The sequence below is a fragment of the Idiotropiscis lumnitzeri genome, chromosome 7 (genome assembly GCF_059441095.1).
Source record: "Idiotropiscis lumnitzeri isolate Australia: NSW breed Sydney's pygmy pipehorse chromosome 7, RoL_Ilum_1.0, whole genome shotgun sequence".
Lineage (NCBI taxonomy): Eukaryota > Metazoa > Chordata > Actinopteri > Syngnathiformes > Syngnathidae > Idiotropiscis > Idiotropiscis lumnitzeri.
In genome coordinates, this window is record NC_142397.1 from 4108163 (window position 1) to 4128247 (window position 20085).

Genomic DNA, 20085 nt, shown 5'->3' on the forward strand with positions numbered 1-20085 from the left:
TTGTTCAGTGCATCTTCTCCATGTTTTTGTTTTGTGAACTTGCTCCATGTCTTTTGTGCAGCTGGTACAAGAATTTGTTCGGTGGTGCTTGTCCATTTCATTGGTTTCGTCCGTTTGGCTGATCAGAATCAGAATCATCTTTATTGGTCAAGGATGTTGAAACATGCAAGTAATTTTAAAAAGTTATGCAAAAATGTAGAGAGCTGAAGCTACAATAATCGATACAATGATGCTTTCCGACAAAGATGTGCAAAATTGGCAAACATTTGCAAGGTGCCATTTTGAGTTAACGGAATTGATGACAAGAGGGAAAATCTGCTGCTTCAACAGCGCTAAAAGAGGTGGTGACCAGGATGTGAAGAGTCTGAGAGAAATGTGTCTGCCTTTGTCTGGGGTTTACTTTAGCTTCAAGTTGAACACTGCACGAACCAAACATTTGGACCAGCAACACAGACCAGTATTTAAATCAGAGCATAAACAATCATCAAGCAAACATACCAAATGTGAGCGCCATGTATAATTGAATCATAATTTCAATTTGAAACCTTACGAAACTCCAACTGCAAACACAGCCGACACTAAATTAACACCCCGCAGTGTTAGTCAAAGCCGCACTCGATCACACTCATGTCACTATTTCACTTGGAGTGCCGAATCGCCCGAGTCGTCTTTGTCCACATCCCAGAACATCGTGTCTCCATTATGGATGTCTCAAATTTGGGCGAGTCAGAGTGGAAGGACACCGAGCGAGGGGAGCGGGTACTCTAAATATAACCTCTGTGACTTGGATCCAGTATGAAGCTGCAGATCACAAGTGATGTAGACTGGCCTACTTCTTTTTCTGGTCATCCATCACCGATGTGTGGCCACGCTGCATGATTTATGTTGTCTGCACAACACTGCAGAGAGGAGCCTGGCTGGCCACCCCCCCCCCTCCCCCTGTTCCATCCTGCTCTAAGGCAACGTATCCGTTTTCATTTGGAGAACAAAGGAGAGCGATTGGATGCTATGTTGCTTTTGTTTTGTTTCCCATCCATTCAGTGAGGTTAAATACAGTATGATCACGATGCACAGAAAATGTGACAAAACGGCCCTTCTTAAGTAGGGAAATAACGCAACAATGTCCTCACCGGTGATCCACAGTATTACGTTGACATGCAAAATCTGCTCTATTCGGGATGACTAACGTTCCTCGATCAATTATGCTATAGAAGATCTGCTCCATTCTTCAATCTTTCCCAATGATCATTTACAATATCGGTCTTGTAATGAGTCTCGTAATAATTGTTGAATTTAGCCATTTTACCTCTAAGGCATGTAAAAGAATATGTAGGTTGTCTTTTTTTAAATTAACCTCAATTTGTAATTATAGATACAATTAAAACTGGGAGTATAATAAACAATTACTTTTACCAGGGGTGGGCAAACCTTTTGATTGGCGGGCCACAATGGGTTCTATAATTTGACAGAGGGGCAGATGGATGGAGTGTTTTGGTAACCTCACCTCATCGGAGAAAAAAAATACATTTAATTTTAAATAAGAGTGAACAAAAGCATTACAACAATATATACCACAGTATTTAGAAAATAGAACATTAACAAGGTTTATTCATTTCATTTCATTTTGGCGGGCGGGCCGGATTAAAACGCTTATTGGGCCGCATGTGGCCCCCGGACCGTAGTTTGCCCACACCTGACTTATACTGTGCATTATTTTTTTTTTAAATAATTGTACATTTAGCTTTACTTATATTAATTAGAGCTAATACCAGAGCATGCATTGTTCATTTATTATTTTAATTTTCACATTTTAAATTTTTGTTACATTTTTTCCTCACCTCATCTGTGAATAATCGGGCCCAGCTGTTTAATGTAAAAAGCAAATGTGGCTCTTCAGCAGAAAGGTTTTAAATAGTCGATTATGTGATCCGAGAATTTTTGAAAAGGTTTTGAGCCACTGTTTCTTGTCTCTGCCTGTGGCCGTTGCGTGGATGTCGCTCAGCTTCCCGTATTTGGCGTCGGTTTGGACGACAAATTTGCTGAGTCCACATCAACATTCCTGGTTGCGGCCATTTTTGTCACGGTTTTGCATCAAAATATGATGAGTTTTAATTCATAATTCATCATTTTAGTCGTCCAACTTTGCTCATCAACGCTTCGGTGTGAAATTACACCGACTCCAATTGCCTTTACAATGTGTTGCTCTCATCAGCGTTGTGGATTTTGTTCAATCCAGACACAATCAAAGTTCTCAAAAATGTACTTTGTAAGACGCATAAATTAACAAGACTGCAGAACACCATTTTTTTGAGACGCGTTCCAATCTCTTCTTTTAAGCCTTATATTCCACACAGTCGCTTGTGTTTGTTCCAACCTGAAGGCAAGCTGTTTGTTGAAGACAGCGAGCACGAGAAAGGGAGACAAAACGAGAGCGCTGCATGTCCCCATGACCTCTTCACACAATCCCTCGTATTGATTGATTCCCAAGACCAGGGCTCAACCCTCATCCAAGGACACTGCACACGCCACACCGACACGTTTTCACACGTTTTCACTGCAAAAGGTCTCCGAAGTAAATTTAAGAAAAGGAATGTGCTGTATGTTTGGCTTCAATGGTGGGGGAAAAAAACAGTTTTACGCCAATTTCTTCTTCCTTTTCCACATTACTATTGTTATCTGCACAAGTGAGGCAGATCAAACATCATCTTGGTGAGGAGATGCAGTGTCTGTCTACTCATTCTTAGGAGCAAAGCGCAGAGCTGTCTGACTTACACCATGTCACCGATGCATTTGGACCGATTTTATCCATAAAATAGTGGAAAATTGGATTTTGATGGCATGGGAGCTTTCACAAAACAACGGGAATCCCAAACAGCCCGCATTGTTTTTCTTCTATGGCGTACCTTTTTACTCCTCTTCCCATCTCCGCAGCTATGACCAGACCAGAGCATGCACATTGTATTATCTCCCGTTGTTATTTATTGCAATTCAATATCCAATATGAATATGATTATTGCACTCAGCGATTAAAAAATTGCTGTATATATAAAAAAGTATATATAATAATTAGGGCTGTCAAAGTTCACGATGGGGATTCATTAAAATTCTATAACGGACTAAAAATAATGAAGTCAGTTAACTCAGTTGTATTTACTTTCTGTAGCAGCTGACATCTGCTCACTGTGTCAAATTTAGCAAAGACGGACTTTTTGATAGTTTTACTTTTTCAAATTTGCTCATTGGAGAAATCCCAGTTAATTTGCGCACTTTGCGAAGCCAACTTCAAAGACTGTATTAGTTGTACACCTTGGTATATCGTTCAACAGTTTTTTGTGTGTATTTTACAGGAAAAGAATCATATTCAATGATCAAGGGAAGCTGTCTGAGTAGAAATATGCATTTATATTTTTTCCACATTAAATCCAAGATTTTACTCAAGTAAATATCGGTTCCAAGTTTCGTAAAAATTGCAATTGACAAACACGATTAATCGCAATCAATTATGTAATTTTTAAAAATTAAATAAAAAAACCTAATTGCTTGACAGCACTTTTTATTATATAAATACTGTCGCTGTCCTGTTAAAATCATGTATGTGAGATTTTGCAATTTTGTTTTTAATTTTCACATTGAGACGTCTGTAACGCGGAAACCCCAGTCACGTAAAATGAAAAAAAAAAGAAAAAAAATGGACATACGTGTTTTTCCCTGGACAGTGACAATACAAAAAAGTGTTTTACTCATTTTACAATATAATACTATAGTGAGTATAAAATTTGAATGTTTTCTTGAAATTATTTAAATATTCCAACATTTCTATGGCAACTAAACTCCAATGCACTGTTTCTTTAGAAAAGGAAACCATACTCAAATTTATACCTCTGCACCTTTTTAAAATATTATTTTCGGATAAAATAAATGAGATTTGTCTTAATATTGTTCCTATTTAATGTTTTTAGTTTTGTTTAGATGACAAACCCAAGCAACGCTGCATGGTGTTTGAATTATTGCAAGCAGTCATCGAGGTAGGAACAACAGGGCAGACGGCGTCAAGGGACGAGTGATGGCTGATGCCGGCCGGGGGTGAGGCAGGGTGCCACGAAGCAGCTGTGCCCTGGACACGATGTGAAGTAGGTCAGCATCTCGGTGCCCTCGGTCTGAATGCGGGCGAAGCCAACGGTTTCCAGTAGTGTGCCTTCCACACTCCGAATCACAAACCCAGAAACAATAGTCCTCACACTCTGCTTCTGTGGAAGTGCTTAAAAAAGTCTTTGGTGAAAGTTCAAGTGGAAGTACTGATTTGACTCATTTGCTTAAGTAAAAAAACTTTGAAATGTACATAGGTGCAAACTGAGTAAGACCCGTTTTGATAACTTATCACCACGAAAAAGAAATTCAAGACCTCAAGCGCATTTCCTTTTGACTTCTCAAGTATTCACTTGAACAACTGCAGGTTTTTGAATCTCTCCGAGGGCCTTCTACTCTGAAGAGTCCACATCAGTCATCTTGAATTGGCTTCAGTAACAATGGCGATGGTGATGGCTGCAGCATTGGGGAATGGCGAAGGGCTTTAGTCCCATAGCCTGGTTGCTAGGATACCACGTTTGGATGCAAAAAAAAAAAAGGAGTACCTGTGTGAGACTTGCACCTGCTACGAAAATGAAGGAGCTGCTTCTTTTTAATTGCGACGGACCAACCCAAAGAGCAAAATCCAGAATCATCTACTTTCTATTCAAACATGCTTGCGCTTCCTCAGCAGAAACCGTACGATATGGCAATGAAGTCACTCCAGCAGTTCTTGCAGTTGTTTATTTTACATCTAAAGCAGCATTGGATAGGGGCTCTCGAGTCCTCATCATAGTCACAGGTGACAATATTAACTCAATTAATCCCAATCATTTTCACTAGAGAAAACCCTTCAATTCCAGCGTTTGATTTTGCAAGGCCAACAGAATATTCTGTTCTAATGCTATACAAACACAGAGCTATGACGCAAAAAAAAAAAACGTATAAATCCGTCTTTGGGAGGCGGGGACTATGTTTTTGAAAAGGTATATTTGTTTTATGGATTGACTGAGTTAAATGAATAAAGCATTTTTTAAATTTGATTTAATAACCTAGTATTTGTGTAGCTACCCTAGAGTACTGCATCTGTTCTTGTAAATCGTGGGGAGGGCGGGTGGAACACAAAAAAAAAAAAAAAACATAAAAAAAAGTCATAGTCCAATCAAATCTACACACGTTAAAATGAAATATTTTCATATTGCACATAAAACTTAACTCTAAACTAATTTTATGCTATAAAGCAGTGACATTTTTGAGCACCAACCACTCATAATATGCTAAAATTTCATCTGGAAACCAAAAAGCCCAACTTTATGTGGGTAGTATGAAGTGACAAAGTTTACACACCCCTGTTCAAATGGCAGCTGCGTGTGTGTGATTAAAAAAATAAATCGACCAAGAAAAATCATTTTTAAACCATTTGCACCACTAATTTGACCAATCTGCCACCTGTCATACACAATTAAAATCACATTTTATTCTTTTCAAGATAGTAAATCAAATCAAATCTGAAATGTAGTTGCAGTGTTTTTCTGCTAGGATTGGAACGAACCAATCACATTCAAGCTCGGGTTAAATGAGATGCCACTATTTCACGTGCCTGTGGATGGATTAACGCCAAATAAATGTCAAATGTTTCAGTCGACTTTCATCACATTTCTAGCCGAAGCCGGAAGATTTTGTGCTCACGCTAAATCGTTATTTCATAGAGTCCATAATTCCTTCACCTTGTCCAAGGCCCCCTTTGCAAATTGCAAAACAAGTAAAAGCCGACTAAAACATTGGAATGTGATGTAAGGGTCGGAACCGGCATGTGATGAGTTGGAGAGAGTGTGGCATACATTCATATTCAATACTATTGTATTTGGAATTGTATTGTTTTCACAGATATTTTGTTTTGATTACTAGTGCAAGCCATGTTAAGATGGTAATAGTTTCATGTTATTGCTTATTTGTACATTAGTTGCAATGGCTACCTCTGACCACTAGAGGACAGCGTTCGCTGCTTGCGTGTGTGGCAAAAGGGGACCAGCGCATTCTAGAGCGAAGAAGAGCCACACGTAAGATGGAAACAGCAGTACAGAGCGAACGTTGTTAATAAATGTTAATATTTTGTGTGTCAGGTAAGATAACCGAGATCAAATACCATATATTGATGTGTGAATGTGTTTATTGATAGTAAGTGTGATAGATTGAAATTAAGTGTTTACTGACGTTTTTCGTTCGAGATGTAACTTTGTAATTAAAGTAGACGAACAGGTTGCCGTTGAAATAGCGAGAGAGCGTCGTGTAAAATGCTGTGAAGTATGTTTGTATTGAGTACATGTGTAAGTTTGAGGCATTGTGTATATGATACAAGATGTGAGGTATTTTTGCATTGTGTGCATGTGTAAGTTTATTGAGGTTTATTGATCGAAATATTGGTTAAATAATTTCTATTAGTAGCGCATTCTAGAGCGAAGAAGAGCTACACGTAAGCTGGAAACAGCAGTACAGAGCGAACGTTGTTAATAAATGTTAATATTTTGTGTTTCAGCAACCCAAAATAAAACCCTTCAAGAATTAAATGTGTAGCGACAGATTAATAAGGACAAGCCATTCTGCACCCCGCTACAAGAGTTTTGAAAAGTTATGTGGTGCATCCGCTCGAACACACATTGGCTATATAGCAACAATTAAGTGTTAAAAACTTACTCAAGCTAAATGGAATGGAACCCTAATTATTAATAGTGAATATACTCGAGAAAATACAGATTGTCCGATTATCACTGACTGCTGTGAAAGCAACAGCAAAACAAACGAAGCTGAGACTCTTGCGCAGTCCTCGATATATCATATATTTATTTGATTTATTCTTTTCCAATTTGTCAGCATGACAGCCAGTCCATGGGGCAACATGAAAAGCAATAGTGTAGTAAAGACCTCGTAGTGCTGCAGGGAGCACATGAATGCCAGCGACAGAAGCGCGTCGCACAATGAGCGCTGCTCTTGTGACGCGCGTCCCGTTGGGCCGACGCTCCTCGCTGACATTTACTTACTGGTTGCATCTGCCCCCTCCCTCTTCTCCTCCTCCTCCTCTCATAAAAAGGCATGTCAATCTGTCACTTTCTTCATCGTTCACTCTCCTTCTCCTCAAGGATTTTTTTTTTTTTTTTTTTATAACCTTGAGTTGTTGATGTTCCTGCTTCCTTTGTGTGTTTTATTTCTTCCTCTCCTTCTCCCGCTACAATACAGTAATCTTCTTTATGACCTCACACATTGAGCGTATTTCTATTCCATGTGACTCATTTGGCCACCAGCGTAATGATATAATAGTGTTTGAATGGATTTCCCCCCCCCCAGTTTTGTTGTTTGAATATTTGAATCAATGGGAAGTACAGTAATTCAATGAAACGATTAATCGGTGAATGGCTCTATGCCGCTTGTCGCTGGCAGTTTGCAGAATGTATTTAATCCTGGGTAATAATTAGTTTCTCTGCACACTTCAAAAAGTATTCCCTTTTGAAAATATTGTAATTCTTATATCAACTATTTTATCAGCTATAGTGAAGAGGATTCACAATTTCCTCTTTTCAAACCCAGTGACCACACACACACACACGCACACACACTTATGCAGCGTAACAAATAAAAACTCAATACCATGGACAGCTCCCCCGAGACGTTCCCTGCCTTTTTGCCATCCCCAATTCCACGTTGTGTGAAGCTTCCGTCTTCATTTCCCGACGTTGGCGACGAAGAGGAGATGACAGAAGTATGAGCGCAAGAAAAGGCGAAACCAGCTGTGGCCTGAATATGTCACGTTCAAACGTCACTTTGTGCACCGGGTGCGGGATTGAACATAAGCGGGAAGAGCACCGGAACGCTTCACGGGGGCGCCATCAGCCTTAATGGAGGCTGAGAGGCAGCTATAGAATCTATGCGTCTTCTGTTTTCTTCACAACATTCTCTTCTAAACACGTATTTTACCTCTGTGAGAAGACACCAGACAAATTGTTGGGCCCTAAAAATATTTTTACTTGACATACCCACGACGTGCACGCTTCTATTATCCATGCATTCACATGAGAGTGATTTCAGTTTTGCCGCATATTCATTGCGGATGTTTCTTGGGTGTTTCTTGACTTGCAGCATTAATACGTTTTCGAAAGTGTTCTCCCACTTTGTTGTTTCTTCAAACTTGCTCTATCCTTCATAGTACCTCCACAAAACTCTAAATGTTTACTGACTGCCAGAGCAATATTTTAAGTCGCATTTTAATATTTGTGACGGTCAAATAAAAAACCAGTATTTATTGGGGCTAAAACAGTCATTTATGTTGGAGCAATTTTAAAATCTATATTATTGACATTTATAGAAACAGTGTTAGTTAGTTCTTGTTTTTTTAGTTTTGGGGGATTCAAAAAAAAAAAAAAAGAAGACAAATAGCTGCTTCAACCCAAAATTTCACACCAGTGCCAATAGTGGGAATTTTCATTATTGTTAATTTTTAGGTAATTTTGACTTTTGTTTCAAATTCAGTTAGGATTCATTAATTTTCATTTTGTAAGATTACTTTGATTTATATTTGGGGAAAAAAAATTCATTTTAGTTTGGTTTATATTAGTTATAGTATTAGTTTATTATTAATATATGTATTTATATTTTTTGTATTTTTAGTTAGTTTTATAAAAGTAAGATGCCGTTTTACATAATTTTCGTTTTTTTGAAAAGCCTTTCATCTTTCATTTTGTTGGTGATAATGTTTTTTCATTCTTATTTTTTAGTTGGTACATTTGTTAACTATAATAATTCCAGGGATAATTTGAGGTTAAACTGTTGTTGGAGTTAATATTTTGCAATTACTACTCGGCGCTCCCGAGTCAGCATTGCAAACAGGCATGTAAGGCCCCCATTTTGGTGATTAATTAATCAGGAGATTTAAAAAAAAAAAAACGGCATTTCCAAGAGGTATCCTAACTTACTGTGTACAGTCAAATTATAAAAAAAATCAAAAATGACAATAAGCGCATCCCTCCTTAAGCAGTTGAACCATTCCTCCCCCACTGCTTCCTGTCTCCCTGCACTTTGTTGATAGTCGTACAAATTTGTGTGGCGTGCAGTCACTGCCTTAAAAATGCCACTAAGCTTAATATAAAGTACACACAAAATGGAAAACATGCAACCATTTTTTTTGGGTGCGGGTGAACAAATGCCATTGCTGTCTTGGAGGCATTTCAGGAGTGCAAAGTATGAAATTAACAATTGGAAAGCGGAAACAAACACAGGCGAGAGTAAAAGAATTTATCACCGACGCTGACGCTGTCCAGCGACAGGAACATTTTTTGGCAGCGCTTGCGTCAGCTCGATGCAGTTGTAAAGAACCCAGGAATATTTCTAAAGACTAAAATGAATATACAATCCGGAGTGCTTTGAGGATATAGTGCCTTTGATGCGTTCAGGGTTGATGCAAATGAGAATAGAGCATTGGCGGCGCCATTTTTTTTCTTTTTTTTTGCTCCTGTCTCGTGAAAGTGATGAGTTCTGACAGACGGGAAGACGTGGGGTGGCTCCAAAAAGAGCTTGGAAACAATATTGGCTTCAGTCAATGTAAGCAGTGTGAAGCTTATTAGAAGCTTATCGGAATACTCCGCACAAGACACGGAGTGGAAAAATAGGATGAGCTCACATTACTGCAAATAGAACCACAACATGCCATCGATCGTGTGATTTAAGTTAGGAATGTAGAAGTTAACTTTCATTTCGTGCAAGAGGAGAAATTGCATAGAGCTGATGCACAGAATGCAGTGGTCTCTCATATCAAACTCACACAAATTGTTTTGCAGCAGGTCACATTGGCAAGCATTCAGTCATCTACACCCAAAATAATAATAATAATATGAGCAGTAAATTGTATCACATGCGTCAAAGTGCACAGACACAACACAAGACAGCTCATGAACAATCGCTGCAAGGTATTCAGGTATTGTCCTTCGTATCGTTCCAAATCCGCAGATAAAATATCAGGCCTACTTATGTTGTAATGTGGGCAGCAAAGCAAGCATCAAATCATGTATGACATCTAGTGGTGAATCTTGATATTACAACTTAAGTGCATATTCACAGTTAGGCACCCGCAAACTCGCATATTGGTGTGATTTTCTTTCAGTGTATATATATATATATATATATATATATATATATATATATATATATGTGGTGTTTTTTTTTTTTAATTTCCATGATATTTTCTCCCATTTAGCCTCCTGTATTTTCTGGAAAACGGATATTGAATTTCTACTTGAGTTTTTGAAGATAATACATAAATAATTAGCCCCAAAAATGTATTCTTCTATAATTAATCAAGGGGCCACTCAAAGCGTGATCAGCCGACGGATCGCCACTTGCCCATCCCTTGCATAAAGCGTTAAACAAAGTGTTACTACACAATGATGACAAACGTACAATTGTTCACTTACTTAAAGTAAGAGCGCAAAGTAATCAACTTGGACAATGAGCCACATCCTGCTTCACTTCACTGAAGGCAACCATTGTGCGACTTTGACTTGCAAAGGATTAACACTGCATTGCCCCCCCCCCCCCCCCCCGCACCCTCCTTTTTTTTTGGAAGGCTTTCGGCCGTACTACTGCAGAGGAGCTAAAAAAAAAAAAAAAAAAAAATGTCCAAGTGGAGGAATTGCACCGAGCGTATGGAATGCAGTACGCGGGCAGCACTTGTTCTTCAGACTGTGCTGACGTTCTTACACTAAAGACGAATTGCGCTCGTGATCGCAAACATTTAATTGTTCACAGTTACCGAAAATGAAATATGAGAGCCACATGCTGCTTCACCTCTGTCGGTATATGAGGATTACAACAGGTATGGTTCCACGCCACCATTGGCATGAACAGCCTCTAATAAATGGACTGCTCGAGGTGATTAAAACGCAGATGTGTGTGTCTCCGTGCGTGTCCGTGCATGTGAATTCCGACAAAAAAAAAAGCAAAGGCGGAGCCAAGCTTTGGTGACCGGATGCGCTTTGCTAAATGAAAGACAGGTGGAAGATGACCACATGAAGCCCGTGGACTCAACGCGCTCATCTGTTGCCTCCCCTGTTGCTCCCTCGGGGGTCGCTTTCACTTTCAAATTGCTCCATTTTACAACTGGGATGGAAAAGTCAGCCAAGTGTCTGCCAAAATGGAGCAGCGGACTTTGAAATAGATTATAAATCCGAGGTGGGAAGTCCGAAATTTAACAACTTGTCAGTCTTGCTTATGAGATTGTCCAGGCCTTAATGAGACTTGAGGGACACGGTTGGCTGCTCGAGATTAGCGGCGGTGAGGTGCTGCGATAGTGGACATTCCAATGGGATACGAACCGTGTCGCAATGCTAATGAGGGCTGATAAGCGTCAAAAAATGTATGTGAGGAATTATTTCATGTCCACACGGCAAACATTGTTGGCAACTGAAAAGCTTTTTTTTTTTTTGGGGGGGGGGGTGAACTCTTTCAACTGGCGGACTGAAGCTGCCTGTGACCACTAAATCAATATTCAATCTTTTTGACCCGCTTGTGTTCAGGTAGGGTTTGCTGGTCTTCAGCAAATTAAAAGGAGGCCAATAAAAAAAAAAAAAAAAAATGACAACAGGCTGGATGAGTTTGTAAAGGTTTTAATTTAACTTGAAAAATGTAAATGGCGAGTCCATTCAATCTTCGTTGCAAAAAAACAAAACCCAAACATCTATAGACAAATCTGAATTCAAGTCCCTCCACATTTAAAAATAGTGATTATTGCTCCAATCGACTGACGTTTAGTCGCTCCACAAGTTGGTTTCAGGCAGCTTTGCAACTTGTTTTGTTCCATCCAATTTGCATTTCTCGATAATAGTCCCTTTTTTACAATTTTCTTTTAAACTCCAGGTTGGTTGTAATATATGAGAATCAAAAGAATATGAATCAGAAAGCCCTTTATTGTCATTGTACAGTGTGCAACGAGATTAGAGAGCTCCCCGCTGCAGTGCAATACAACAAGAATTTAATTAAATATATAAAACTGATTAGTTAAAGATTAAATAATTCAATAGAAAATAAAAACAAATTTGGAAAAATAAAAACATGTTATGTCGCTGTTCTGCGAGGTAAGGCTAGGTGTGCACGAGAGTTCGGCATAGGAGATGGCTCTCGGGAAGAAACTGTGTTTCAGTCTTTTAGTCTTTGATTTGCTGCACCTGTAGCGCCTGCCAGAGGGCAAAGGTCAAACAGGTGTGAGCTGGGGTGAGTATTGTCTTTAATGATATTGAGAGCTCTGCTGGTGGTCTAGACGTCCGACAGGGAGGGGATGAGGGCCGCCAATAATCCTTTGCGCTGTTTTGACCGTCCTCTGGAGCCTCACTCGGTCTGCCTCGGTGCAGCCGCCGTACCAGGTCGAGACAGCAAATGACAAATCGCTGGGTTACATTTATGTAAAATGAGACTCAATGAATTTAGTTAGGCTTCCGGGATGGAAATAGTCCAATAAAGCTTCGGGCTTTGAAACGGCTTCCAATCGGGATGATGGCATAAAAGCTTCCCAGTGATTTGCATGTTTTGACCTCTGAGCAGGCTGAGCTACTATTTGCTACAGATGGCCTACGAGTCACTTTGCTGCTCATTGCTCACCCAGGTACCACTGCTGTCACCTTGCACACACGCACGCACACGAGCGGCACTGGCAGCTGACATTGCTCGGAGAATGCCAAAGGGCCTCGGGCGCGTCCCAGCGCTGTTGGCAAAGATCTCTCCTATCTCACTAGAGAGCGCTTTCGTTCTGTAAACTAATGCCCTCCCCGAGAGCTAACTAGCGTCGCTCACTGACAAACATCTTTTATTCATGAGACGGACTTACTGGTGGTGCAAAAATTGTGCTGTGACCAACATGGGTTTGGTTCTGATGTGCGTACAGCCGCTAAGTGGTGGACCTCACCTTGCTTCAAGAGGTTTTTTTTTTTGTTGCCTGTTCCATTGAGACAGCCACTGCGGCTTCCCACATTCAGATAATGAGATGAGCGGTGACGTCAGCACAAGAGTCTGAGACCGCAACAGTGGACAGTGAATCTCGGGTCTTAAAAGTCTCTCGCTCATTGGCACCACCTGGAAGTCAGCCATTTTGTTTTGATGCAGGGAAAATTCCAGGGCTCGTACTTTTGTGCAAATTTATACTAGAAAACTCGCACTGTGGAAGTGACCTTAATGAGTCCTGGTGAGAAGCAGATATCCTTTGAAATCATAAAATCCGATCATTCCTGTCACTGACTGATAAGAAATTGGGTGTACGTTGATCACAACAAGATGCTTGTAAAAGTCTCTCCAAATCATGCCTGAAATTAAACCGAAAATCTGCCAGATTGGTTTGAAGCTGTCATTTTGGGTGAATTTCAGGGCTCATGACGAACTTCGAGTTTATCGATCGCCCAAACGAGCCCCAATCCGAAGCAGGTATCTAAAGCAGATGGATCACGGTAAATAGTCAAGCTTATTTCCCTACACCATCTAATGTGGGCGGAGCTTAGCATCAAGATCTCTCTTTCAGAAGTGCTCTTTGGGAGGTTGGGCAAAAAAAATTAAAAATCACGGTCGACGCAAAATTGAGTGTACCTGAAAAAGCACCCATGCCTGAAATTGAACAGGAAGTTGGTCATTTTGGATTCAAGCAGCCATTTTGGGAAAATTCCAGTTCTTATCAAGCCCAAATGAGCCCCGATCGGAAGCAGGTATCCTAGACAGATGGATGACGCTAATAACGTTGGCCGAGCACATCTTTTCGAGGATTCTCCAATGAATGCTGCTTACATTATTGAATTTTACCGGAGTCACTCCTGCTCTTCACGTGATTTCGTCGGCAGTCTTCAATAACGAGAAAGCCACCGACATGTTTTGCCAGCTGTCGTTTCACGGCTTGTAAACACAATCGACCTGTTTGAGCGAGTGTAGGTTATTAAAAATGTCCTGGTTGACATTGGGCCACGTAAAGGGCCCTTTGTGTGTTTGTACAGCGCTCCTGTGTGGGCGTGTGTGTGTGTGTGTGTGTGTGTGTGTTTTTTTTTTTTTTTTTAAGATCTTTTGACTTGCCGCATGCGTGCTAAGAGTGTTAATGCGTTCCGAGTGCAGCGCGTTCTCTTTGAAGACTTTGAAGTAGTCAGCCAGATGAAAGCGTTTTGGCTCACTGATGCCCCGCCACCGCACCCTCGTCGTCCTTGCTCTCCCGCCATAATCCGTCGGCGTGCCGGGCCGGCTCCGCCTTCCGCCCTCACCGTCACGTTGACGTACGCCACGCCGCTCATTTTCCTTTTTTGAAAGGAAATGGATTTAAGAACGAGCCTCGGAACACTTTTGGCAGGTGAATGTGCCTCAGGGGGAGTGCACGGATGGCGAGATCGTCGCTGAGAGCAAAGCGAGAGAAAAAAGACACTCGGTCTTCACACAAAACTTTTTTTTTTTTTTAAGCTTTCCACCCATTTTCCTATCTTTGAAATACTTACTCCATGCAGTCGACCTGCCATGTTTCGACTTTACAACGGCCAATTCTCGTCCTCTCGTCCGCTATTTCCATACATATTGAATTTTTTTGCAAAGTGACCGCAGTCTGAATGGCGAGGTCACATTTAGCCGTCATTGACCCAGAATGTGTTCCGCGTGGCGGGAAGGAGAGTGCTCGGAGCTGGCAGATCGAACCGACAAAGTTGTTTTGAGTCACAGTATTGACTTTATATTTGACTTTAATTTAATCCCACTTAGAACATGAAGCATAAAGTGGACATTTATGTTTGTTTCGTTTTTTTACGGACGGCAATGATGTGACATCATCTTTAGTGACATCTCCATGTCATTATCCCCCAAAACGGTCTTTCTATTTCCGACCAAATCGCTTCAGTGTAGAATTGCCTCAACACTTCCGTATGCACGACATCATGAGTGACATCGTCTCTTCATTTGCGCCCGCGGGTCACTTTGGCAACGTAATATCTTCTCACCCCAGACGGAACACTTACGCAAAAACTTTTTTTTCACACCATGGGCAGTGCTGGCAACTACAAGACTTTTTTTTTTTATTTATTTATTTTTTTTAATTCTATTAAATTAATAATGCATGTATTCGACTACTTATTTAATCATTATAGGGTTAATACCAATTTATGTGGATATTCAGGTTGCGTCGCAAGCGTAGGAACGGAACTCGCTCGTCACTTGAGGACCTCCTATGCATGTTTCCGTCCTGGAAGCTTACAACTGATAACGCTGAGCCAACTGAAGATCGACATGCCCCTCTCGAGTGCATCGTTAAAATTGTCACTTTTTTATAGTTAGTCGACGACCTATCGACTCGTAGCAAGTCCTGTGCGACGATGGGACGAGTGGCCAGCATTAGAAAGCCGAATGCAAAGTTTTGTGTGGGTGGGGTTGAAGATGGGCCATGGCGTCCTGCATTCATCAGCGTGAATGTCAGAGAGAAGAGATTAGCACGCCAACGACCTCGGTGGAGGTTAATTCAGGAGCGGGCGAAGCGTTTGTAACCCAGAAAAAAAAAAAAAGAAAAGGAGATTAATTACTGTGACGGCGTCCATGCGTGGAGCTCACCGCTTCTGTTTGCACTCGTTTTCATGCTTGAAATCACGTTTGCTTCGGAACAACTTTTTTTTTTTTCCTTTTAGAAAGAGGTGGGCCACTTTTGAGAAAAAAAAAAGGTTGTTGACACCACGACAACCAAATGTTAGAGGAGAACTGGAGGACAAAACAATTCAAAGCAAAAATGACAAGCATATGGCAGCTAGCCAGTTGGCGGGTAGCCCGAGAAGCTAAACCAACAGTCTACATCTTCACTCAATTTCGAACAGCGCAAACAAATGGCCGATACAAGTCACAGGTGATCCAAATCAAAGTCTTTTGTTAACAAGAAGTTCTCAACCGAGAATCCCGTGGCGCCAATGTCAATGGAACGAAAACAGGAGATAGAGACCGACCAAATTAAAACCAGCGATCGCGTCAAACAATGTAACAGAAGCGCCACTTCTGTTACGCCATTCACAGGTTCATCTGTCGAAGCCTACATCTTTTCTCGTAATTGTCAATTTGAAAAAGCGCCACTGCAATATGGCCCACAACATGTGAGAAGCATGGCATAGCTTAATAAGATAATTGCCGAGGTCATTGGAAACGTTTTCAGAATGTTTATTTCATTTGAGCAAGGACAGTGATATTTTTAATTGGCTTGGTAATAATAAATTGAACATGCCTTGGGCAATTATGCTATTAATTTAACAATTTGGCAAGCTAAACAAGCAATCTATATTTTCGCTTTCCCTTTCTCAATCAGTGGTGGGCGGTCAAGGCCTTCTCTGCTGGCCTAACATAATCAAGAAATGCCATTTTATGTTGGAATTTTAGGTGAGAGGTTTTATCCAATCAGATTTCAACTAGCTTGTGTTGCCAGGCAGATTTCACATTCTTTCCCTCGGAGCTTTCGGATTATTCCCCTGCGAGCGTCTGTGCTGTGTGAGTCATCGGGCTCTCACAGTTGATAGGCAGTTGTGATGGCCAATCAGTTCACAAGTCCTGTGATTCAATAATTGCTGGTGAGAAAAGAGGACCAGGCCGGACATTCTTACCTGGTGACCGTTCAAAAATCTAAAATATATTCTTGCTTTTTTTTTTTAACCCACAATGGCCAAAGGAGGGAAAAGTGTGCATTTGATTGCAGTTATAGTTCTCAAGACGGACCTTTCAAGAAAAACTCTCATGAGCCAAGGTGGTCCAACACTCAGTAGTGTGTGTGTGTTTTATCAATTTCTCCAACCGTGGTGTCATAAATGATGGTGTTATGAGGGGTCGAACTAGGTAGGACTTCACTGAAGGCCTACGTTTGAAATGTACGGCCCGCCACTGCTCAATGCTCAATTTGAATGATAGAACGTCCTCTAACTATATCGTTAGCCTAATAGCATCATTGTCATATGGCAAAAGTTTTTGTCTTTTCAGAGCACCTGAACCATTTTTATCAAGTACCTTAGCAATTTGGGCAATTATGCTATTAAGCTAACAATAGGACAGCACACCACTTGGTGGCTAGCCTCAAAAACTAGCAATTGCAGTCTCTATTTTCGCTCAGTGCTCAATGTTGTAAAAACATCACAGATTGTCTCAGATACAATTTAAGGCCTTTTGAGTTCTCCAAGCAGTGAGGCACTAAAACATTTGACACATGAAGTCATGATTTTGAATCTAAAAAAAGTTGATGCTCATTTCGGAAAGGGCGGGAGCTTGTGTGAACTTCTTTTATACAAAACAACTTTTTTTTTATTTAACACAAATCACCAATGCTCTCACAGACACACCAACAAAAAAAAGGATAAACTGACATTGCGTTGCATATTGCTGAAAATGTTCTTTGTTGGCAGGCCGCATGTCAGACTTTTATTTCCCCCGTGAACGAGCACATGATGGACACATCCGAGTTCACGCAAATTAAGATGTGCAAAAACGTTCTCATAGGACTGCGGCAACATAAGACCACTTCAACTCAAGGAAATAAGATGTTTTTAGTTCATATATTCAAAACAACCACATAGTTTAGCCTTTCAGCCTGCTAGCTTAATGCTAACGCCAGGGCTATAGCATAGTCCACATTCATCCAGTCCAAGTCGAGCCCAAGTCACAAAGGTCCAAGTACAAGTTCAGATGAGGTCAAGAAAAATACTGCAAATTTGTCACCAGCACAAAATTAGTGAACTTATGCTCAACTGTCTTCTTAGATGGCATGAATGTCGTGTGTGCCAATAAACAACAAAAACTATGACCTTTTTTTTTTTTTTTTTGGTGCTTCTGCAAGTGACGATCGAAGTTTGAAGGGTTGCTGTATGTGTACGAAATTGTCTTCTTACCGAATCTGCCGGTCGCTTCAATTTAGATCCCCCCCCCGAAGACATAGACCCAGTTCTCAATGACTGAAAAAGACTGCGTGCTTTAGTACTCATGGTCAGGTGAACCAATCAAATGGCTGTTTTGATCATCTAAGAAAGTTGATTTCAAGTGTGTTTTGAAGGAGGACTGAAATTTTCTGGGGAAAAAAAACATAGTTGGACTCGGTCGAGTCAATAAAAATATTAAACGAGTACAAGTCAAATGTCAAGGAGTCCAAGTCAAGTCAAGTTCGAGACGAAAAAAAAAAAAGACTGGACTCACTATGATAGATTGAACACAAATGTATAGACAGACAGTATAATACTACTCAGAGTCGTATATTCTTCTGCGTAAAATGACTATTATAAGTGCCGTACCGATAAGCTAAAAGCGGATTTGTGTCCGTTGAAGAAAATGTGGAATTGGTCTCTTTCCTTTGCAGCTGTAACAGCCTCCACTCTACTGCTAAAATCACATTTAGGAGTGTCTCTGTGGGAATTGCTGTCGAATCGTGAATTCTTCCTCCTAGCTTTGTGCACTGGGAGCAGAAAAAGGGCCTTTCCAAAACTTGCCACACAGTCAGAAGCATACAATTGTCTAAAATGTCTTAGCTAACATTCGCGAGGCAATATGAAGTATGAAATATGAAATGAAAAAAAATAAATGTCAAATTAGAACATGGATGATTTTATTACTGAAACAATTACACAATTACAGTTCAGCTTTCAAGTGACCTTTGATATCTGTCTTGAAAATCTTTCCTGATATTTTCCTCCCTGCAATCCAGTCGCTCTTTGTGATATTTTTCACACCCAAATTCCTGATGTAAAGAAGCCTCAACGTGGTTTCATGTGTCTGATAGGATGTGTCGCGGCGTGGTTGTTATTCAAGCCCAGCAAGGATGGATTCCAGGCCTCAAAAACGACCAAACAAATATTCACGGGCGATTCCTCACCGTCGGAGCCTTCCAGCCAGGTGAGCAAATATCAGCCGTCTAATTGAGGGAATGACTTTTCACTGTCTGGCTGATGTCAGTCGAGCTACGGGCCATTTTCAATTAGCCGCAGAGCAAAGCTGTGTTTGAACGCCATCGCATTGAGCAATGGGCCGGTTTAGGGCTTTGCTGATATGCGTTAACCTCTTTATTCTGAGGAAATGGAGTGCGTAGTTGAAGTGAACTTTTCAAAACTTGCAGATGAGTAATGAAGAAGAAAGGATGAGAGGCAATAATAGAAAAAGTAGAGGTTGTGGCAAGGAGAGGAATACTTTGGAAATGGATTTAATGGATTTATGTCAACGCTTTGGCATGTCTATCATTAAATTAGTCACCTCACCTCCACTTGCTTCATTTTTTTTTTTGTCGGATCAGTTTCTGGGAATCTCAAAAGACATCCCTTAGGTCTTATTTCACAGCAGTATGACAAATATTTGACTAAGATGACATGAGCTCATACTTTTTTTGTGCACTCCCGGAATGTTTTGAAACTTAACATTAAAGCGAGTACCATCCAATTAGTTTCTTTTCTATAAAAGATGTTTTTAAGGATCAAATGAAAATTCTTGTCTTCAGTGTCTACAAAAACGAGCACCGCCGTGCCTCAAGTTGAAGCCAATTCTCGACGTTGAACAGAAAACAAATAAAGTATTTTTTCCCGCGGCTACACAAAAGAGATGGTATTGTTCAAACATGGACAATGAAAATGAGACTGATGAAACCACTATAATTTGAATATTTGCAATTATAGGTTAATTACATGCTAAAATAAAGGCCATCAATTAATATGAAAGAAAGTTTATTTATCTACAGCCTTTAGAGTCTACAATTAAATCCATACTTTTCCCTCCTTCAGTCATTGTGGTTTGAAAAAAGCAAGAATAGATTTTAAATTTTCCAACGGTCGCAGTTACGACTTCCGCACAGCGCTGCCACCTTACGAGTGAGCATCCAATCCCAAAACGCGTTCATCACCTTCAACGTAAGGCCTGCGAGAAGGCTCACTGTAACCAACTCGTGATCTGATTGGCTATCGCACCTGTCTATCAACTGTCAAAGCCCCCTTAAGACACAGAACAGATGCCCGCACGATCGCATCTGACGGCCTCGGACGA

General features: G+C 40.5%; 2 protein-coding genes across 2 annotated transcripts in view; one reads left to right on the plus strand and one right to left on the minus strand.

Annotated features, from left to right (window-relative positions):
• The window catches only part of rtn4rl1b (reticulon 4 receptor-like 1b), a 134907-nt gene that overhangs the window by 76082 nt on the left and 38740 nt on the right, over positions 1-20085 (minus strand). The gene's annotated exons all lie outside the window — the stretch shown is intronic.
• The window catches only part of dph1 (diphthamide biosynthesis 1), a 176872-nt gene that overhangs the window by 56127 nt on the left and 100660 nt on the right, over positions 1-20085 (plus strand). The window contains exon 2 of the mRNA XM_088300663.1: positions 18839-18951. The gene's annotated coding sequence lies outside the window, so the exon portion shown is untranslated. The remainder of the gene's footprint in view (positions 1-18838; positions 18952-20085) is intronic.